This window comes from Acomys minous (genome assembly GCF_964271855.1).
Source record: "Acomys minous genome assembly, chromosome: 14".
NCBI lineage: Eukaryota > Metazoa > Chordata > Mammalia > Rodentia > Muridae > Acomys > Acomys minous.
In genome coordinates this window covers 65,558,887-65,579,837 of record NC_140496.1, presented here as the reverse complement: position 1 = coordinate 65,579,837, position 20,951 = coordinate 65,558,887, and the positions used below count along the sequence as shown (strand labels likewise).

General features: G+C 48.2%; 1 protein-coding gene and 1 long non-coding RNA gene across 4 annotated transcripts in view; one reads left to right on the top strand and one right to left on the bottom strand.

The window, feature by feature from the left end:
* The window catches only part of ELAPOR1 (endosome-lysosome associated apoptosis and autophagy regulator 1), an 82,584-nt gene that overhangs the window by 18,896 nt on the left and 42,737 nt on the right, over positions 1-20,951 (top strand). The gene's annotated exons all lie outside the window — the stretch shown is intronic.
* Positions 3,485-16,020, bottom strand: LOC311583540. The gene is made up of 3 exons (XR_014774564.1): positions 15,850-16,020; positions 9,516-9,638; positions 3,485-4,721 (listed from the first exon to the last, which is right to left on the bottom strand). It is a non-coding gene; the product is annotated as an uncharacterized lncRNA (long non-coding RNA).

The following is a 20,951-nucleotide window of genomic DNA, read 5'->3' as shown; positions in this document are numbered from 1 at the left end:
TAACCCTTGGCCTGTAGACCAGGCTGGCTTTGAACCCAAAGAGATCTACCAGCCTCTGTCCCTGGAACACTAGGGTTAAAGTGCTCTACCACACTGGTCTCTAAGTTACTTACTGAGCACGAAGAACTAAAAAGAAGACATGAAAGATATGAGATGAGCTCCACCCCTACAAATAAAAGGCAGCTAAGGGAACAGGCAGTTGCAAGAAGTGACAGAGTGAAATGAAGTGTGTGACAGAATGAGGTCAGTTAGGCACCAGCAGCAGGCAAAGCAGCAGCCGGGCCCAGCGTCAAATCCCAGCGCAGCGGGCTTCCAGAATTAGCCGAGGTGCAGCATCTCAGGTGTTCATTTATCCAAGCAGCTGAAGCACTTCCTTTGAAAGGTGTTGCAAAATAAGGGAAAAAATAAAAGCCCCCCCCCCCCACGATTGGCTGTGGTAGTGCCCGAGGTTGTTCTAACAAAGTGCTATAAACCGGATGTTTTCAAACAACTAGATGCAGGCCTCTGACCCCAGCACTTCCCAAAGAAGAGGCTGGCAGATCCTGAGTTTGAGGCCACCAGCCTGATCTACCTTGTGAGACCTTGTTTCAAAAGCAAAAGTGGAATTTCTAGTCATGGTAGTGCAGGCCTTTAACCTCAGACCTAGGGAGGGAGGCAGAGTTTCAGGCCAGCCAGGGCCACATAGTGAGAGCCTACCTGGAAAAGAGAAAGAGAGAGAGAGAGAGAGAGAGAGAGAGAGAGAGAGAGAGAGAGAGAGGATGAGGAAGAAGAAGAAGAAGAAGAAGAAGAAGAAGAAGAAGAAGAAGAAGAAGAAGAAGAAAAGAAAAGAAAAGAGAGGAGAGGAGAGGAGAGGAGAGGAGAAAGTCCCGGAAATTCAGAGTTCTGGAAGCTATAAGTCACAAGTGGGTGTGGCAGCAGAGCCCTCCGCCCTTGCTTGCTGGAGAGGAGCATTCCTCCTTGCCTTTCCTCATTCTGCTGTTTGTTGGCTGTCCCATTGTTCCTTGGTTTGCAGCCTCTGTCAGGCCATGATATTCTTCTTGTGCGTGTTGCTGTCTTCTCAGGAGCTAATGGTACCAGGCACCAAATTTAGTGCTCATCCTAATTTTCTTTCTTCCTTTTTTTTTTTCAAGACAAGGTTCCTATGTGTAGCCCTGGCTGTCCTGGAACTCACTCTGTAGACCAGGCTGGCCTCAAACTCACAGAGATCTGCCTGCCTCTGCCTCCCGAGTGCTGGGATTGAAGGTGTGTGCAACCATAGATTTGGGCTTCTCCTAATTTAAGATAACCTCAACTGAACTAATTATATCTGCAAAGACCCTGTTTCTACTACGGTTAGACACTAAGTCCCAGGTGGCCGAGAATTTTAGGTGGAGACACTAATACCTCAGTGGGAGCTATGGGAACTATCTAGTGACAAAATACAGATGAGAGTTGGAGATATAGCTCAGCTGAGAGAGCGCTCACCTACCATACACAAAGTCCTGAGTTCGATCCCAGCACCACCTAAATTAGGTGTGGTGGTAAAGGCAGTCGAATTGGGAGTTCAAAGGTCATCCTAGACTTCAAAGCAAGTTCTAGGACACATGAGAGCTTCTCTCAAAAAAAGTAGAGACTAAGAAAATGTCTTAGGGACTTGGTGTGGTGGTACACACCTTTAATCCCAGCACTTGGGAGGCAGAGGCAGTCTGGATCACATTGCTTTGAGTTTGAGGCCAGCCAGGTCTACAGAGTTCCAGGACAGCCAGGGATACACAGAGAAACCTTGTCTCAACCCCCCCCCCCCACCACCACCAAAAAAAGAAAGAAAAAGTCTTAAACTAAATCAATGTAGAGTTCTTCCTTAAAATGTTTTATTTTATATGCTCGTGTGTGTGTGTGTGTGTGTGTGTGTGTGTGTGTGTGTCTGTGTGTGTGTGTGTCTGTGTATGTGTGTGTGTCTAAGTGCTTGTATGTGCACCCTATGTTATGTGAACCACATGTGTGCAGAAGCCATTGGAGGTCAGAAGAGACCATCCACTCCCTTTGAACTGGAGTTGCAGGAAATTGTGAGCTACCATATGGATGTTGGAAACTAAACCTGGGTCCTCTGAAAGAACAGAAAACCCTCTTGATAACTGGTCCATCTCTCTGGTCTCCATCAGTGTTGGTTTCTTATGGAAAAGTGAAAACTCTTGAGTAAGGGTAGGGCAAACAAGGGAAGAATACCTCCTGTAAGAAAAAAAATAATACACTTCCCCCTGATGGGGAGGCCAGGTGGCACTCAGAGAAAAGATAAGCAGGTTACCAAGGTGAGACTTGATAGATAGCCTATGACTATATAGTGGGGGAAGGGGTCCCCCTCATTCACAGACGTAGGGGAGGGGAATAGGGTGAAAGCGGGAGGGAGGGAGGAACGGGTGGATACAAGTGAAGGAAAAACAATTGAGATGTAATCTGAATAAATTAACTTAAATAAATAAATAGAAAGAAAAAATTAATACAAATAAACAGAAAATATTTCTGTAGGCTGGAGTGTTAAAGAGAACATCACAGACGTAGCAAGGATTAGGGAGCTGGAGAGGTGGCTCATTAGTTAGTAGCATTTGTTGCTTTAAAATTTTTTTTAATTTGTTCACTTTATATCCCAATTGTAGCCTCCCTCCCTCACACCCTCTCCCTCCCTCCCCTAGTCCTCAGAAAAGGGAGCCCTCTTCCTCTAATATCTGACCTCAGCCTGGACTTCCTGTAGCTTCTTCCTCCGGACCTGGCAGGGCTGCCCCACCAGGGGGAAGTTATCAACATGTAGGGGCCAGAATCCATGTCAGAAGTAGTCCCTGCTCCCCATATTATGGGAGCCACAAGGAGACTGTGCTGCCTGTCTACTACATCTGAGCAGAGGGTCTAGGTCCACACCACACATGGTCCTTGGTTGGCGGATCAGTCTCTGCAGCACCCCCTTCTCTGTTGGGGTGTTTGTTGCTCTTGCAGAGAGGACCCAAGCTTGGTTCCTTGTACCCACCTGGTGGCTCACAGCCATCCACGGCTCCAGATTCTGAGTCCCAGTGAATCTGATGCCCTGTTCTGATCTCAATAGGCACCAAACACACATGTGGTGCCTGTACATACAGACAAAACTCATATAAATAAAATAAAATATTTGTAAAAGACCATTCAGGACTCAAATGGAGGGATGACTCAATGGGTAAGAGTGCCTGCTGCTCAAATGTAAGGACCTGCATTAAACTCTGTGCACCCAGGTAAAACGCCTGGCGTAGGAACTCTTGGAGAGATGTACTTGCAAAGGGCTTGGGTTGGGTTCCTTGTACCCCATAGCAGCTTACAACCATCTAATCCCAGGGGATGTCATCTTCTGGCCTTTGCAGGCACCAGGCACACACACACACTTCACATACATACATGCAGGCGAAACACTAATACCCATAAAATTAAAATAAATAAATAAATATTTTTAAAAAGTCTGACATGATCATGCACACCTGTGAACTCAGTGCTGACAGGGGCAGAGACATGAGAATCACTCGGGCTTGTTGATGGCGAGCCTAGCTCTAGGTTCAGGGAGAGACCCCTTCGCAAAGAAACAAAGCTGAGAGGGATAGAGAACGCTCAACCTCCTCCTCATGCACACACACACACACACACACACACACACACACACACACCACACTCCCACTCACATGCTCGCATGAAGTCGTGTACACACGCACACACACACACACACACACACATATACACTCACACAGATGTTCACGGGCACACACACATATACCCACACATGCAATCACAGATGCACCACAGATGCACAGTAAAATTTGCTAAGTTCCAAAGCAGTAGCAGAGAACCTCTCGTGGAGAGAAAGTGAAGCACGTGAGTGTTTTGACAATGGCATTAGCATATCCGTGACTTAACAATGGAATTAGCATATCAGTGTTTTACAATGAGATTACTAACTTAATAAAGCCAGCTATTTGTGAGGCAGAAACTTCTTCCTTCCGATGAGAATTCAAGCATACAATTCTCTTCTTTATGGAACTTTGGAAGTTTTAGAAATGGAGCATTAAAAAAAAAACCACTATAATTTCTTTTGCCTCAAATTTTAATAGAAGGGGCTGGGGTGCTTAATTACTCTCTATTAATTATTCTGAAAGCTGGCAGAGATCAGAGCAGCAGGAGAACCTTGGCGGCTTGTTTCCGGGTGGTTATAATATAAAGGAGTGGCAGTTTCTGCCCTGTTAGCCTCCCGAGACTGCTAAGCAGAGCAGCCCTCTGAAGCGTCCTGAAAATGAGGAGTATTTGGCATCCTGCCTTAATTTCTTCTACCAGATCTCATTCTTGGACCTACGCCACTTCTGCTCTGGCAGAGTGTGAGGTGCTAGTGTGCACACTGGTCCTGGGTGATGTGCAGCCCTGAAGGGGGTTCAGGTGAAAATGGTCGGGCTGTCTGGTGGAGGAAGAGGGACATGGGGGCAGCAACGGTGGGCTCTCACTGATTTTAGCAACTGTATAAAAGAAAATGGCACCTGGTAGCAGAAGCCACAAAGAGTGGGAACCTTGGAGAAAGGGGGAATCTTCTTAGGTCAGGTTCCTGTTTGAGTGAGGGGGGTGGTCTACACTTGTAATCCCAGCATGCAGGAGGCAGGGGCAGGAATCCAGCTGCAAGTTCAAAACCAGTTTGGTCTAAATAGTGCGTTCCAGGCTACCAGCCAGAGTTATCTTGTTCCTGTCTTCAAAAAGAAAAAAAAAAAATCTTAAAAAGAGCTGGAGAGATGTCGAGCAAGAGTAACACCCAAGTAAAAGAGGGGTGCCCAGCAGTGTGTACCTCTAGTTCCAGAGCTGGAGAGGAAAAGACAGACGATCCCTGGGGGCTCGCTGGGCAGGCTGTCTAACTGATTCAGGGTCCCAGGCTCATTGACAACTCTGTCTTCAAAAAACCTAGGTGGGCAGTTATACAGAAGGCACCCAACATTTATCTATGGCGCGCACACACACACACACACACACACACACACACACACACACACACACACACACACTCTCTCCATGCTTTGTTCTTTTCTACAAAACTGCTTCTACCAGAGGAACCTCTCCTTTGCACGGTGGATCACAGTCTGGTTTGCCAAGGAAGACTGAGGGGGGAGCAGAGGCAGGCTCCCTCCTGTTGCCTTAGCCTCGGGTGCTTTCAGGTTTTTCCTGGCAGTGCAGAGAGGCCTGGCTCTGGGTCTTGAACCAGTCTTTCCAGACTTTAGGGCTCTGGCAGCTCCGCATTGCCTGCAGTCTGGATGCTACTGTCTTCCACCACCAAAACTCCCAAGAAGAAAAGTGGCTTCCTTCAAAACTCAGGCTGTAGCCAAGACATGGTGGTGCATACCTGTAATTTCAGCTCTCCCGAGGCTGGGAAAGGTCAGGAGTTCAAGGTTATCCTTGGCTGCACTGCAGTAAAAGTGAGAGCCTGTTTTGTTTTTGTTTTTGTTTTTTTTTTTTTTTTTTTTTTTTTTTTTTTTTTGAGACAGGGTTTCTCTGTGTTAGCCTTGGCTGTGCTAGAGTCACTTTGTAGACCAGGCTGGCCTCGAACTCACAGCGACCCGCCTGCCTCTGCCTCCCAAGTGCTGGCATTACAGGCATGCGCCACCACGCCCGGCTCTGAGCCTGTTTTTTTTTTTTATACATAGAAACAAAACAAAACAAAACAAAAAACAACAAACAAAGAAAGAGGAAAAACAAAACAGCAACCATAAAATGAAGCTATGTTATTCCTGGGTGCTACAGCTCAGTGGTAGAGGCCTTTCCTGGCACATGACATCCTCCCGGGTTCCTAGAAGAAACAAAAGTTCTTGCCAAGGCTCCCAGAGCCCAGCCTCTCTGTGTGACACAAAGCAAACATCTGCCCAGTGAACAGCTGGCACATATGGCCCGTCCGGTTGCCTCACTGATAAGACAGGATCACTGCCCAGCCTGCTCAGCACCTGCTGCTCTCATCAGGCAGCTGATCTCCATAGAGACCAGTCGGTCCTCCCTCCATCACCACAGCCTGAAGGCCTGCCTCTGCATCTCTAACACCTTCGCCGCCCTCCAAATCCCCCTAGAATGTTTTTATTTTATGTGCATGGGTTTTTTGTCCGCTTGTATGTTTGTGCATCATATGCATGCAGTGCCCGGGGAGACCAGAAGAAGGGTTCGGATCCCCTGGAACTGGAGTTACAGAAGGTTACGAGCCACCATATAGGGTACTGGGAATCTAACCTGGGTCATCCCGTCTCTCTAGCTCCATACCCTCACTGTCTTACCCTAAGAGGCCAGGCCAGCCAGTGCTCTTCTCTGTGGTTAAAAGCCCGCAGCTGACTGGGGCATTCTCCTCCAGGCTGCCTCCCCGAGAGGTCTCACCATCTACAGCAGAGGAAACCTGAAGGAAGTTTGCTTTAAGGAACTGTCTGTCTCTGGGCACTTTTGTCTCCCTTTCCTCCATTTCAAAAAAAATGGTGCTGTGTGGAGCCTGGGGGTGTATGTAGCCCAGGGGCAGAATTGCTGAGTTTATAAGGTGCTGGCTGGATTCATGCCAGCTCTGAAAAAAATATACAGTGGGGCGTAAAGCCTAGGCTGTAAATTGAGACTTTGTTTCAAAACAATTGAAGATAAAGAGTAGTGTATTTCCAGCATGCAAATGACAGTGGGGGCTGGGTGTACTGTAATCGGTAAACTGCTTGCCACAAAGCCCTGGGTTCAATCCCAGCCTTGTATAAACTGTGTCTTGTGTCTTGGCTCATGCACTTGGGAGGTGGAGGCAGAAGATTAGAAGTGGTGAGTATGACATCAGCTTGGAATACCTGGAACCCTGTCTCACACACATATAATCAATACAGTTTTACAGTTTTGTTTTGTTTTGTTTTGTTTTTGAACACACACCCACATAATGGTTGGAGAAGGAATGGAAGTTCCTGGAAATCCCACAATTGCATGGGATACTCAAAAGAAAAAGGACCATGTCTCTTTAACTTCATGCCCACTGTCAGCTCTAGGCAGGGAACATTCCAGGTTCTCTTGCCTCTGTTGAATGCTGGGCTTACAGGCATATGGGCCACTGTGCTGGGCTCAGCTTTGATCTTTACATTTTTAATTTTTCTCTAAGAAGCCGTTTTAAATTTCACAGCCTAGGGCCAAGAGCCATGATTTTCTTGGTATAGATAGGAAACTTGATGTGTGGGCATCGTTATGAGGTCACCCATGTCTCCCAACTGTTTCTATGAATGGTAGGGTACCCCAGTGTGGCCTGATCTAGAAACAGGGTCTTTGCAGGTGACGTCCAGGCAAGATCATTTAGGCAGGACCTATTGACAGATGCTCTTAAGAAGGGCTGAGGAGGGCTGGAGAGATGGCTCAGAGGTTAAGGGCACTGACTGCTCCTCCAGAGGTCTTGAGTTCAATTCCCAGCAACCACATGGTGGCTCAAAACCATCTATATAATGTGATCTGATGCCCTCTTCTGGCCTGCAGGTGTACATGCAAAGAGCACTGTAAACATGATAATAAATAAATAATAAAAATCTTTAAAAAAAAGAAGGGCCGGGGTAATTTGGACTTAGGGGTACACATACAGTGACAATGCTGTGTCAAGACAGGAGTCTGCAAGGCATGGTAGCACCTATCTGTAATCCCAGCATTCAGGAAGCTGAGTCAGGAGGATTATCCATTCTAGGTCAGCCTGGTTTCAAAGCTAGACACTGACTCAGAAAACACAAAAAACCAATGCTGTAACAGACTGAAGAACACCCCAGATGCTGTCGGTCCCCACAAGCTAGGGCAGGAGTGTAGGACATACTCTGTCAGCCTCAGGAGTGTCTCCTGTGGAGCCCTTCATTTCAGACTTCGGTCTCTTGAACTGTGACATAGCAAAAGCTTGTGGTTTAAAGGCACTCAGCTTGGCGTGGTGTTACAACAGCTTCGGCAGACTACCACAGGCATGGTGGGGTATATCACATCAGCATTCGTGGGGCGCGCTGAGGTCAACAAAGGTGTTGGGGGTGGTGATGCTGTTCGTGTTGGGGGTGGCGATGCTGTTCTTTCGCTCAGGCAGTACCCATGGTACTGTTCGTTTGTTATTATTTGCTGTTGGTTTTGAGACCTGGAACTTGCACACACACACACACACACACACACACACACACACACACACACACACACACACCCCGCAGCCCCATCCCACCCCACCCCCGCTGGTTAGGCTGGCTGGCCAGCAAGCCCCAGGGGTCTACCTGTCTTTGTCTCCCTAGGGTTGAGGTGATAAGCTTAGGCTGCCACACTCAGCATGCATGAGGTGAGTCTAACTCAGGGCTTCACGCTTGCAAGGCAGCTGCTGCCAGTTGAGCTCTCTCCGGCCCACCTGCTGTATCTCAGGCCATAGAGCTCCTAATTGTTTGGAGCCTGCCATATGCTAAGCAGGTGCCCTGTTTCTCAACTACACCCCCAGCCAGCCCTCTAAATATTTTTACTCTCTTAGACCAGTGGTTCTCAGCCTTCCTAATGCTGCGACCCTTGAACATACAGTTTCTCATGGTGTGGTGACCCCCAGCCATAAAATTATTTCCGTTGCTTAGTTCATAACTGTAATTTCGCTCCTGTTCCGACTTGTAATGTGAATCTCTACTATAAGGGGTCGCGACCCACACGTTGAGAACCACCGCCTTAGAAGCCGCCATGGTGCACCAGGGATGTCTACACTGGGTCCGAGTGGATTAAAAGCCTCATCCAGTTCCCAACAAACACGCCATGTTTCAAAGTATCTGTGGAGCGTCTGCTGCAGGCCAAGCACAGATGTTGAGAAGTTGTGGATCAGGGACAGGAGTCAATGGCTACTAACCAGGAGCCCACCAGAGACGCAGCAACCCAATGTGGCAACTGTCCATCCTGCAGGGCTGTTGCGGAGGACAGGCCGTCCATCCTCTCACAGTATCTGGGCCAGAATCAGGAAAGACGGGGAAAGGGGCCCCGAGGTGGGCTGGTGGAATGTGAGGGGTGGAGGAGTAAGTGGAGTGTGGGCGTGGCATACAGTGTTCTCCGCTGACGCTTTCACCAAAGACTAGTTAGAAACCAAGCCCCTCAAGGGGGGAATAAATGATAAACATTTGATTTAAAAAAAAATTTTTAAAGCAGGGGATATTCCCATATAGGAAGAGAGTCAGAAGTCCAGAGGTAACATGAATTATGCCCATCCTTTTCTCCTTAGCCAGTGTGTGGACCTGAGTTGTTTCTTAGGTGTTTCCAGAATTAAGGCCACACTGGCTGGGACACAGGAAGAGTAGAGTCCCTGGGTTGGCTGGACACCGACGGGCTTGCTGGGTGCAGAAACTTCGTCAAACGGACAGGGCTCTTTTCTAAGCCAGCCAGCCTGCGTAGCTTTCTTCCTGGATCTCGGCCCTATCAGTAGCTGAACCTGCTTAAACCAAGGCCGGGTGTCTGTCTCCCTTTGCACCACACTGACAGTAAAAAATCGTTCTAGCTTCTTTTCTATTGTTGTGATAAAGTACCTTGAAAAGAAGCAACTTAGGGAAGAAAGTGTTTCTTTGGAGTCACAGCACCAGGTCGTAGGCCATCATTTCCAGGAAGTCAAGAAGGCAGGAACTGGAAACAGCTAGCCTGCTACATCACTTCTGCACCAGAGCAGACAGAAATGAACTTATACACACTGACCACCTAGCTGCCTTCCTCTACTCTTACGCCATCTAGGACCTAGATCCAGGGCTGCCTTCCCATATCAATCAACTCATTTTTTTTTTCAGACAGGGTCTCTCTGTGTAGCCTTAAATGTCCTAGACTTGCTTTGTAGACCAGGCTGGCCTCAAACTCTCAGCGACTCTCCTGCCTCTGCCTCCTGAGTGCTGGAATTAAAGGTGCGCGCCACTACGCCCAGCCATGAATCAACTTGGGTTTTTTTTGTTTTGTTTTGTTTTGTTTGAGACAGGGTTTCTCTGTGTAGCCTTGGCTGTCCTGGACTCACCTTGTAGATCAGCTGGGCTCGAACTGACACAGATCCGCCTGCCTCTGCCTCCCGAGTGCCGGGATTAAAGGTAGGTGGCACCATTCTTAAGACAACCTGGCCGGGCCAGGTCTCAGTTGACAACACTTGGCAGTGGCGGAGGATGAGGCTGCCCACAGAACAGCCTTAGATTCCTACCCTGAACTTCTTTACAAACACAGTTGGATGAGCCAGAGTCATCTGAGGAACTGGGTCAGCTCGGGGTCAGCTGCTGCCCGAGGTAGAAAAACGCTGCCTCATTTCCCCAGCTCTGAAAGTCCTGTTAAAGCATCCCCTCTCCCAGGAAGACACTAAATATTTTTAACAATTAGTATAAATGAATTTATGGAACATTCATATGAAGAAAAATAATTTTGAGATAGGGTTTCATGTAGCCCAGGCTGGCCTCAAACTCACTACGTAGGTAGCCTAGGATGACTTTGACCTTGTGATCCATCCTCCTGCCTCCACCGCCCAAGTGCTCAGAAGACAGGTGTGTGTCACCATGTCTGGTGTATATGGTGCTGGGGATTGAACCCAAATTAGATCCTCAGAGGAACATCAAATGACAACAGAATATTAAGTTTCCCCAAGGTGATCTATCCAGATGTAAAAAGACGCAGAGGGAACATGAGTGTATACAACAGGGTGAAAGGCTGTGCCCTGTGGCGCTCTCTCTCTGTGACCAGAACAGACAAAGGTATGAAGACAGGGAAGGGGCTGGTGGTTTGCAGGAGTTGGGAGGAAGGGATGGGCAGAATCAGGACAGTGACATCATATGAATAAAACTACATAATGGCCACAAGGTATCACACAGTTGCTCAAAGCCATAGAATGCATAACACCACTTGACCCTGAGGTCAACAGCCAATCTTAGAGGTAAAGATACATCCATCACTTCATCCACTTTGGGGGGGCAACAGGTTGATTGGTGGAGTTCTGGGGAACACCCAGAATGTCTATTTTCTTGTCAGTTTTGAGAACTTGCAATTGTTTGTTTGTTTGTGGTTGTTTTTTGTTTTTATTGCTGTTTTATTTGGAGCTTTGTTGCTTGTTTATGAAACAAGGTTTCACTGCATAGTCCTGGCTGGTCTGGAACTCACAGAGATCTGCCTGCTCTGCCTCCCTGAGTGCTGGGATTAAAGGTATGTACCAGCACACCTAGAGAGAGGCTTGAGGGTAGCCCAGGCTGCCCTCAAGCTCACTGTGTGACACAGGATAACTCTGGACTTTTGATCTTTCTGTCTTTATCTCTCCAATGCTAGGATTATAGGCTTCTACTATGACAGCTAGTGATTGGATCTGGGCCCTTCATTCTAAGCAAACAATCTGCCAGACTACTGAGCCCTGAGATCCTATAATTGATTTTAAAAATAAAATTAACTAATAAAATAAAATAAAATAAACTTTTAAGAGTTTCGAGGACTCTTGAAAGCGCATGTGAGTGTGCCCAGGGACCTAGTGACCCAAGTATGAGTGGCAGGTCTTCTAGGAGACGCTGAGGTTGTGGAGGGGAGGTATTTGCTCTAACTGTGGCGGAGTTGAAGCCCTGTTGGCTTGTAGTTGTCGACATGTGGCCTCCATGTTGAAGCTCTCTGTCTCGGACAGCTGACATCCAGACAGGCCGTGTCCCTGCCCAGGTCTGCACAGGCAAGGCTCTCATCGGCCTGGTTTCCTGTGTTTGGTGAAAGCAACCTAATGGAACACATTGCTATTTGAAATACAGTCTCGCAGAGCGCCACCTCCTGGACACAGATGTGTGCCCTCTCACCTATCAGGAGACGTTGGGTTTCCTAAAGGGGCGCTTTGTTTCCTGGTGACAAAGCCTTTTCAATCCCAGGGGCATTTATGGCTGACACTAAAAAGCCCTTTGCACCTGACAGCCTGCCTGGCCACAGTTATGGAGTGTCAGAAATGTCAGCAGCCAGCCTTTGTCTCTGAGAGATTAGCTTTGGGGAGCTTCTGGGGTGAAAAAGTGAGGGGAAGGACAGATGTTACTCCATATGTATGAGGAGACTGAGATTGGAGAAGAGGGTGAGTCACGGCAGGAAGATACAGCGAGACAGCGGAGGCTGTCCCTGCTGGTGTCAGGGTCAGGGACACTGGAGGCCTGAGTGCTTGCTGGGAACCCCCTCAGGCAGGTCCTACCAAGACGCAGCTTTTTTTTTTTTTTTACTGGAAGGTTGAACCAAAGTTCTACAACCCATGAGCTTCGTCCCTCTTTCACCTACCTTTTAAATTTTAACTTCCAAGAACTTTCCCTGAACAGACTCACAATCACCCTAAGAGATGGTTGTGGCCGCCCACATTTTGGGATGTGAGGTGGGGCTGTTTCGTTCTCTTAGCACAGTGTGACAGATCCAATTCATAGACTCGGGAGCTCTGACGGACCCACAACCCCGCAGCATGGGGTGGTAGGACGAGAACAGGGCCCGGACGCCCATGCTCTAATCCAGAGATTCTCCATCGTTTATCCATTCCTTGTGGCCAGCTGCTGTCTCTGGCACGATTCTGGGCATTCCTGTTATATCTGTGAACACACTAAATGGCCAAGTCCAGTGGAGGTCACAGGTGATCTGTCATGGGGACCAGGCAACAAACAACTACCGTATTTTTCAGACCATAAGACGCACTTTTCTGGGCTGGAGAGATGGCTCAGAGGTTAAGAGCACTGGCTACTCTTCCAGAGGTCCTGAGTTCAATTCCCAGCAACCACATGGTGGCTCACAACCATCTGTAATGAGGTCTGGTGCCCTCTTCTGTTGTGCAGGTGTACATGCAGGCAGAACACTGTATACATAATAAATAAATCTTTCCACCCCCCCAAAAAAATGCACTTTCCCCCCAAAAGTGTGTGTGTGGGTGAGGGATATTACAGTGCACCTTATGGTCCGATTGCTGTTTTTACTGTTTCTCTTGTTTTACTGAATCTTATAGTCTGGAAAAATATGGTAGGTTATGGGGTGTGTCTGATGATAGTAAGTTCTATGGGGGCAAATCACTCTGGATTTGAGGGAGCAATAGTTCAGTGAGGCCATGGAGGGGACTGTCACTGTCAACTGGAAAGTCAGACAGCAGGCATAAAATTAGCAAGACTTCAGAAGAGATAGGGGACTAAAGATGTGTGGGATGCCAGCCAAGTGCCCAGCACCAGGGTTCACTGGTCAGCATCTTATCAGTCCATTTCGTTCATCCTTACAAGACTGCTGCTCAGTGTCTCCTAGGGGCCAATGCTATGCTCAAAACAGACAGACAGATGGGACAGTGGGGACAGTATCCAGCCTGGCCCAGGACATGGAGGATCCCAATACTAGCTTTGTTTAATGTGTCCCTGGGGTAAGTGGGAGTGGGTCATTTGGGTCAAAGGAGAAGCTGGGAACCCAGAGTAGAAAAGAGCAGCTCTGAGCAGCAGCAACCAAAGGCCAAGATTCTCCCAGACTCCTTAACCTGGGATCCCCAGTCCTCCTGGCACCATGTTGCTAGGCAACCTCACATGGTAGAGACAGCTGGCTGGGACCAGCTAGCTTGAGGCCTGTTGCTTGGTAGCTGCTGGGACTGGTGCCTGCTGTGGGGGAAGGGGGTCTTGTATGTTGGGGGAGAGGAAACAACTGGTCACTGGGAGCACTCAGAGGAAAGCCATAAGGCATCCTTAACCCTGTGGGTCTCCTCCAGTGCCCAGCACACAAGCAAAGACTCTGGTATTCTGGGACAAGATATAGCTCAGTTGACAGCGGCATGCTTGCCCAGGAAACTCGAAGCTGGCCTTGCTCTCCAGCACCATATAAAACCAAGCATGGAGCTCGGCTCTTGCTGCCAAGACTGACAACCGAACTTAATCCCTGAGAGAACGTACTTCCTCCAGTTGTCCTCTACCTCCACATGGAGGTCATAGCAGGTGTTCACTCCCGCCCCACCCCCACATATACACAAATAAAAATGTAAACTATAATTAAGAAATGGGCATGGTGGTATATGCCTGTAATTCCACCCTTTGGGAGGTGGAGACAGGAGGGTCAGAAGTGAGCCCACGGTCAGCCTGGGTCACATGTGCCGCTGTCTCAAGAAGACCCCAGCACTCTAATTGCTCAGTGTGAATAAAATTTCACCTAAGAACCATAAACATGTAATCCCATTAAAAGGACAGCTCCTACTTCCTTTCATGGGGGCTGTCTTTTTAAATCCTTGGCTCCAGAGCATAACTTGAAAATTCCTTGGTTAAAGTATTACAGACTTGGCTTAGTAAAATATTAAATGACCTCAAACTATCAATTAGGTTTTTCTGTGTAAAGAAGAGGTGGTAAGCCGGGCGTGGTGGCGCACGCCTTTAATCCCTGCACTCGGGAGGCAGAAGCAGGCAGATCGCTGTGAGTTCGAGGCCAGCCTGGTCTACAAAGTGAGTCCAGGACAGCCAAGGCTACAGAGAAACCCTGTCTCGAAAACCGGAAAAGAAGAAGAAGAAGGAGGAGGAGGAGGAGGAGGAGGAGGAGGAGGAGGAGGAGGAAGAAGAAGAAGAAGAAGAAGAAGAAGAAGAAGAAGAAGAAGAAGAAGAAGAAGAAAATAAAGTTAATGAAAAGCATGAACCTGCTGCCCAGGAAAACGTCCATGGCTGAATTCTGAATCCTGTCACATACAGAAATGGCCTATACACCACAGGCTAAGAATCTTATAGGAGGCCGGGCGTGGTGGCGCACGCCTTTAATCCCAGCACTCGGGAGGCAGAGGCAGGCGGATCGCTGTGAGTTCGAGGCCAGCCTGGACTACAAAGCGAGTCTAGGACAGCCAAGACTACACAGAAAAACCCTGTCTCGAAAAACCAAAAAAACAAAAAAACAACAAAAAAAAGAATCTTATAGGAAATTTGTTATTATGTAACAAACAGGATAAACTATTTTATTTATTTATGTGTATGAATATTTTGTCTGCATGTATTTCTGTGTACCGTGCTTGTGACTGTTGCCCTCGGAGTCCAGAAGAGGGCATCAGAGCCCCTGGTTATAGATGGTTGTGAGCCACAAGGTGGGTGCTTGAAACTGAACCCGGTCCTCTGGAAGAGTGGCCAGGGTTCTTAACCGCTGGGCCGCCTCCTCAGCACCAATACCTAAGTTCATACTTAGAACCCTGAGTCCTGAAAGACGGAAGGTAATGTAGAGCTACACACACACTGTCCAGGGAGCTTTGATGAGCAGACAGACACAGTATAAGTCGTACTTCTGTACAGGTGGTCCTAAAGGGGTTGGTGTGGGTGCTGGAATTAAAGGTCCGTGTCACCTCCATGGGCGGAGGTGGCGCACACCTTTAATCCCAGCACTCGGGAGGCAGAGGCAGACGGATCTCTGTGAGTTCGAGGCCAGCGTTGTCCAGTGTAGCCAGGGCTACACAGAGAAACCCTGTCTCGAAAAACCAAAACCAAACCAAAAAGATGGGGAGGCAAGTGGCTGCTCCCCCCGACACACCCCCTCCCACTGCCCCACCCCCAACCCCCTCCCACCCCCGCCTTGCAGTCAGCCATGCTAGAGAACAATAGGAAAGATCCATCACCACCTTCATAATGGACGAGGGAGAGAGTTCAGGTTGCTTCGCTCCAGAGCCTCAAGCCATCCATGCACCACAACTCAAGCCGGGGGAGACCCCAGAGCAAAAAGAATAAAGACCAGTTGTTCGGGGAAACGTCAGCTAGGGCTGTGCTTCAAGTCTCACGATGAGGGCTGATATTTCAAATTGTGACATTTCTCTGATTTCCCAAGTTTCTGAGCAGAGTGGAGCTTATTCCTACTTCCCTGTAAAGGGAAGGGAGAGAGGGGGTGAGAAGGAGGGACAGGGAGGACTGAGGGGAAACAAAAGGCTACGTTTACCTGGCATTAATCCACAGGATCCGGTCCTGTCTGGGTCGGGTGCTTTCTGAGCCAAGAAGCAACTACTACCCTGTGCTCAGTGGCACTTGACACTTGAATCACTTAGTATTATGTCCAAAGGAGCTGTTTTTCAGGGAATCTGAGAGAAGGAGGGGGAAAGGCTGAGGCGGGGGTGGGGGGGTGGGGGTGGTTAAGGGAGGGTAGAGGTTAACACAGAGGCGCGGAGGCGCGGAGGGGATGGGGGCGGGGAAACTGAAGGGCGGCGGGGTGAGGAGCAGGAAGTATCTTCCCCAGAACCCTAGGCCTTAGTCACAATCGCCTGTAGCGATAACTCGGGTTTGTTTAAGAACTTGTTCTTGAGAACCTCTCTCCCAACTAAGACAAACCCTGGCACTTTCCAATCTGCTTCCTGGGGTGACTGGAACTACACAGCCATGGTTTCGGGCTTCAAAGACGCAGAAGGGGAGAATCCTACCTGAAGACTGGAAATATAGCATATGTAAGACCCCCACCCCCACCCCAAGTTCAATCCCGTCACCCGCTCCCCACATCACTGCACCCAGCATATACATATACAAAAAAAAAAAAATCTGGGAAGAGATAGACACAGCAAAATAATTAAAATCAGTTCTCCCAGGCCGCCCAGCACGCAGTGCACATTTGTAGGGAACGTGGTTCGCTGATAGATGGTAGATGCTCCTGGTCTCGGACAGGGTCATTTCTCTGGCTTGACCAACTGAAAGTCAACTCTGGCTTAAAGATTTATAAATACAGGAGTGAATTAAAATTGGGAGCGGAGTAAATTTTTTTCTTGGTGATCTTACAGCAAATCTATTTTTTCTTTAAAAAGTTTTTATTACTAGGCTACCAAGAAGAGACTTGATACCCTATGAGCATATACAGGGGGAGGTAATCCCCCTCAGTCATAGTCATAGGGGAAGGGAGTAAGGGGAAAATGGGAGGGAGGGAGGAATGGGAGGATACAAGGGAGGGGATAACCATTGAGATGTAATACGAATAAATTAATAAAATATAAAAAATTTTATTACTATCTACCTACCTATCTACCATGTGTGCACATGTGTGTACAGGTGCATATGCACATGTCTATGCATGTGTGTGGCCACAGACTGACATTGATATCTACCTTGGTTTATCTCCACCTTTTTTTTTTTTTTTTGAGACAGGGTCTCTCACCGAATCTGGAGCCCAGTGACTTCAGCTGGATGAGGTAGCCAGAAAGCCCAGGGATCCTTGTAGCCCATGGTCCATCTTTCCACTTCTATGGTTACGGGCATAAGCTACCATGCCTGGCTTTTTAACACAATACATAATGTTTGTATTAATTCTTTGAGAATGTCACGCACGTGCCTGGGTTTATGTCAGTTCTTGCAATCTCAGCTCAGGTCCTCATGCCTCTGCCGTGAATACGCTCTGAATTAAGTCGTCACACCAGACGCCCTGCCCGCCTATTGACTCCGCTGCCAGTCGGGGCCATCTGTAAGCAGTGCCCTTGGCAGCCCGGCTGGAGGAGTGCCCTGGCAGGAAGAGGAGGATAGGATGCCCCACTGCCACCCGGTCATCTAGTCTTGTCTCTTAGGTGTTTCCGCCAGCCATCTGTCCTCTTCCTCTCTCTGCTATTGCAGGGGTTATTTCTAGAAGCAAAGCTAAGTGTCTTTGGAATCCTGCTTGCCGTGGCTTTCAAACCTCTCTCAGTCAGAAAAAGAAGCAGGATTGTTCAGAGGTTAGCATCACCTTAGAGTTAGAGTTCCTGTCTTTGCTGGGAGTCCTTAGGCATCAAGAGCTTCTGCTAGGGAAATGGGGGGTGGGGTGGGGGGAGATGAGTGAGGGGGAGGAGGGTAGAGGTAGGGGTGGGGTGGGGTGGGGTGGGGCAAACAAGCACATGGAATGGCAGCTTCCTTTCTTAGTGTGCACTCTATGATCTGTCTCCTCCCCACCATACGGGTATCATCTCTGTGAAAACTGGGACTCTTTGAGATCCCAGGGCCTCAGACTCATAATGCTGAGAGTGTCTCTCTAGAAGGAGAAAGACCAGACATGTCCCATATCACCAATATTGACAGAGCTTAACTAGTTTAATTGTAAGAGAACAGAATACTTGAAAAGAAAACATTTTTTAGCAGTTAATACATTTTTTTTTTGCACAGTTGCAACAAAAATGCTTTAAGATTTTGTTAATAATAATCTGGTAACCCACAGGGAGTCACTGCTGCAGGGGCATAACCAGTAAGACCATGCGGTCTGCCACTGCCCCCTCTTGGAGTCTTTTTGAGTTGAGTCAGTTGACTGAATAATAATTGAAAATACATTTTTTCCCTAAAATAATTGGACCTGTTTCTTTTTCTTTTCTTTTTTTTTTTGGGGGGGGGGTGGAGTGGGGTGGAGGAGAGGTTTCAGACAGGGTCTCTCTGTGTAGCCCTGCCTGCCCTGGACTCACTTTGTAGACCAGGCTGGCCTCGAACTCACAGCAATCCTCCTGCCTCTACCTCCCAAGTACTGAGATTACAGGCCTGTGCCACTGTGCCCGGCTGGAGCTGTTTCTTGAATTTTGACTGCCAGGTAAGCAAGTCTCCACGGGAAGGCCTATTTAACAGAGCAACCCTGAGGCTGGGCATGTTCTCCAGGACTTATGGCAAAACAAAACAAAACAACTTAGACTGATCTTGATTTTGCAATCCTTTTCCCTCCACTCCCTCAGTACTGGGATTACAGGTTTGTGCTACCACACCCAGTCATCCCACTTTTCCCTTTATTTATAGTACAGGGCTGGTGAGCTGGTTCATCGGGTAAAGGCACCTTCGGCCAAGCCTGAGGACCTGGGTTCAATCTCTGGGACCCACATGGTGGCAGGAGGGAAGGGACTCTTGAAAATTGTTCTCCGACCTCTTCTCACACGCATGCTATGTCACACAAATAAGTTAATTAATGTAATTTTAAAAAATGATAGCTTTTTAGTTTTACATATAGCAAAATTTACCATTTTAGCTGTTTTTATTTATTCGGGTACATATTTTACCTCCATGCATGTCTGTGCACCACTTTTATGCCTGAATCCTGGAGAGACAAGAACAGGGTGTGGAATTCTCTAGAACTGGAGTTACATATGGCTGTAGCAGCACGGAGGTGCTGGGGCTCAAACCCAGATGCCATGGGGGAGCAGCCAGCGCTCTTAACTGCCAAACCGTTTCTCCAGCTCCCATCTTAGCCATTCATAAGTGTTCGGCTCACTGGCCTTAAGGGCACCCATACTATTGCACTGTCATCGGCACGCCATGGAACTGTCTTGTAAAACTCTGTTTCCATGGACACGTCCCTCCTTCCCCATCTAGTCCCTGACAGATGCAATTCTGCTGTCTCTCATCCTGACGATGTGAACTCTTTGCACAGCGTTCTTTCCTTCCTGACTGGGTTCTTGCCCTTGGGATAACGGTTTTACCTCTGTGGACTTAGGTGGGCGGGGCCATGGCCAGCAGACCTGAGAAGTCAGGAGGGCTTTGGACAGCGGTGGCGCAACTTCCCTGTCCCATCCTCCACTCAGTTCCAACCCACCTCAGGTCTCTACTCAATGGCCAGATGCCCCCCCCTGCTGTCCCCCCCCCCCTTCCCTTAATTCATCTCTCACTCATCCTAGGAGAAAATCTGACGGCCCAGCATGGGCCACGTGCTGTCCCATGGCAGGCGAGCCGCCTCATCCAACAGTCCCACCAAGGCCATCCACCTGGTGCCAAGTCTTCCTAAAGGGGCCACTGTTTCCAGAGAACACTAGGCAGGCCACACCAGCACACGTCCACTGTTGATGCAGTTCCCTACGAAGGGACAGCATGTGGCCATCCCTCCCTCCCGTTCCACACTGCTTTGGCCCTTGTTTGAGAAATCTGTGAAACACTTTCCTTGCCAAGTCCCCATCATCTTGGGAGCCAGTGCTGAGGCCTGCACACACTTGTGAGTGTGACAGGAGCCAGTATTGGCTGCTTTTAAACACAGGCAATCATTTGTTTGCTTTTCGAGTCAAGGTTTCTCTGTATAGCCTTGGCTCTCTTGGAGCCACTTTGTAGCTCAGGATGGCCTTAAACTCAGAGATCCACCTGCTTCTGCTTCCCCGAGTTCTGGGATTACAGGCGTGTGCCACCATGCCCGGCAACACTGGCAGTCTTAAACACAGACTCAAACTCAAAATAGCTGGGTCAGATCCCACAGTAAGGCACACCACAACCTGGACTTGTGTGTTCCTTTTTTCCCATGAGGTAATTGTAAGGTTAGAGAAGCCGAGCATCCTGAAATGGCAATGGGCTGGGGAGTGGTGGTGCACACCTTTAATCCCAGCACTGGGGAGGCAGAGGCAGGTGGATCTCATGAGTTCAAAGCCAGCCTGGACTATAGAGTGAGTTCCAGGACAGCCAGAGCTGTTACACAGAGAAACCCTGTCTTGAAAAACCAAAAAAAGAAAGAAAGAAAAGAAAAGAAAAGAAAAGAAAGAAAGAAAGAAAGAAAGAAAGAAAGAAAGGGCAATGAGATAGTATGATTGCCTTTTACTTAAGGCACCTCATCTCTTGTGGGCTTCCCACTACTGCACTGTGGGCCAAATGTTTTTTGTCACCAGCTCTTCGGTGTATATTTTTCCTATCTGTAGATGCTACCCAAATATCCCCCAAAGATGCAATCTATAGATCACCAACAATCTCCAAAATCTCATGTGTTCCCTTGATGATAATTTAAAAGGAGAGAGAGAGAAGAAAAAGATACATTACTTGAAAGGAAAGGAGGAAGATTGAAAGACTGGATTTTGGGTTTTGTTTGTTTGCATCAGAGTCTCATGTAGCTCAGGCTAGCCTCAAACTCCCTATGTAGCTGAGGATGACATTAAACTTATGATCCTTTTGCCTCTTCACCCAAATTCTGGATTACAGGCTTGTGCCACCACGCCCAGTTTGTGTGTTACCAGGGGTGGATCCCAGAGCAAAAACTGTACCCAGGAAGGACGGATTCCCATTCAAACACATCCCAACCTGCTGAGATTTTTGTCCACTCATATATTTGATATTTGGACAAAGACTAAAAATACAGGGAGTGAATTC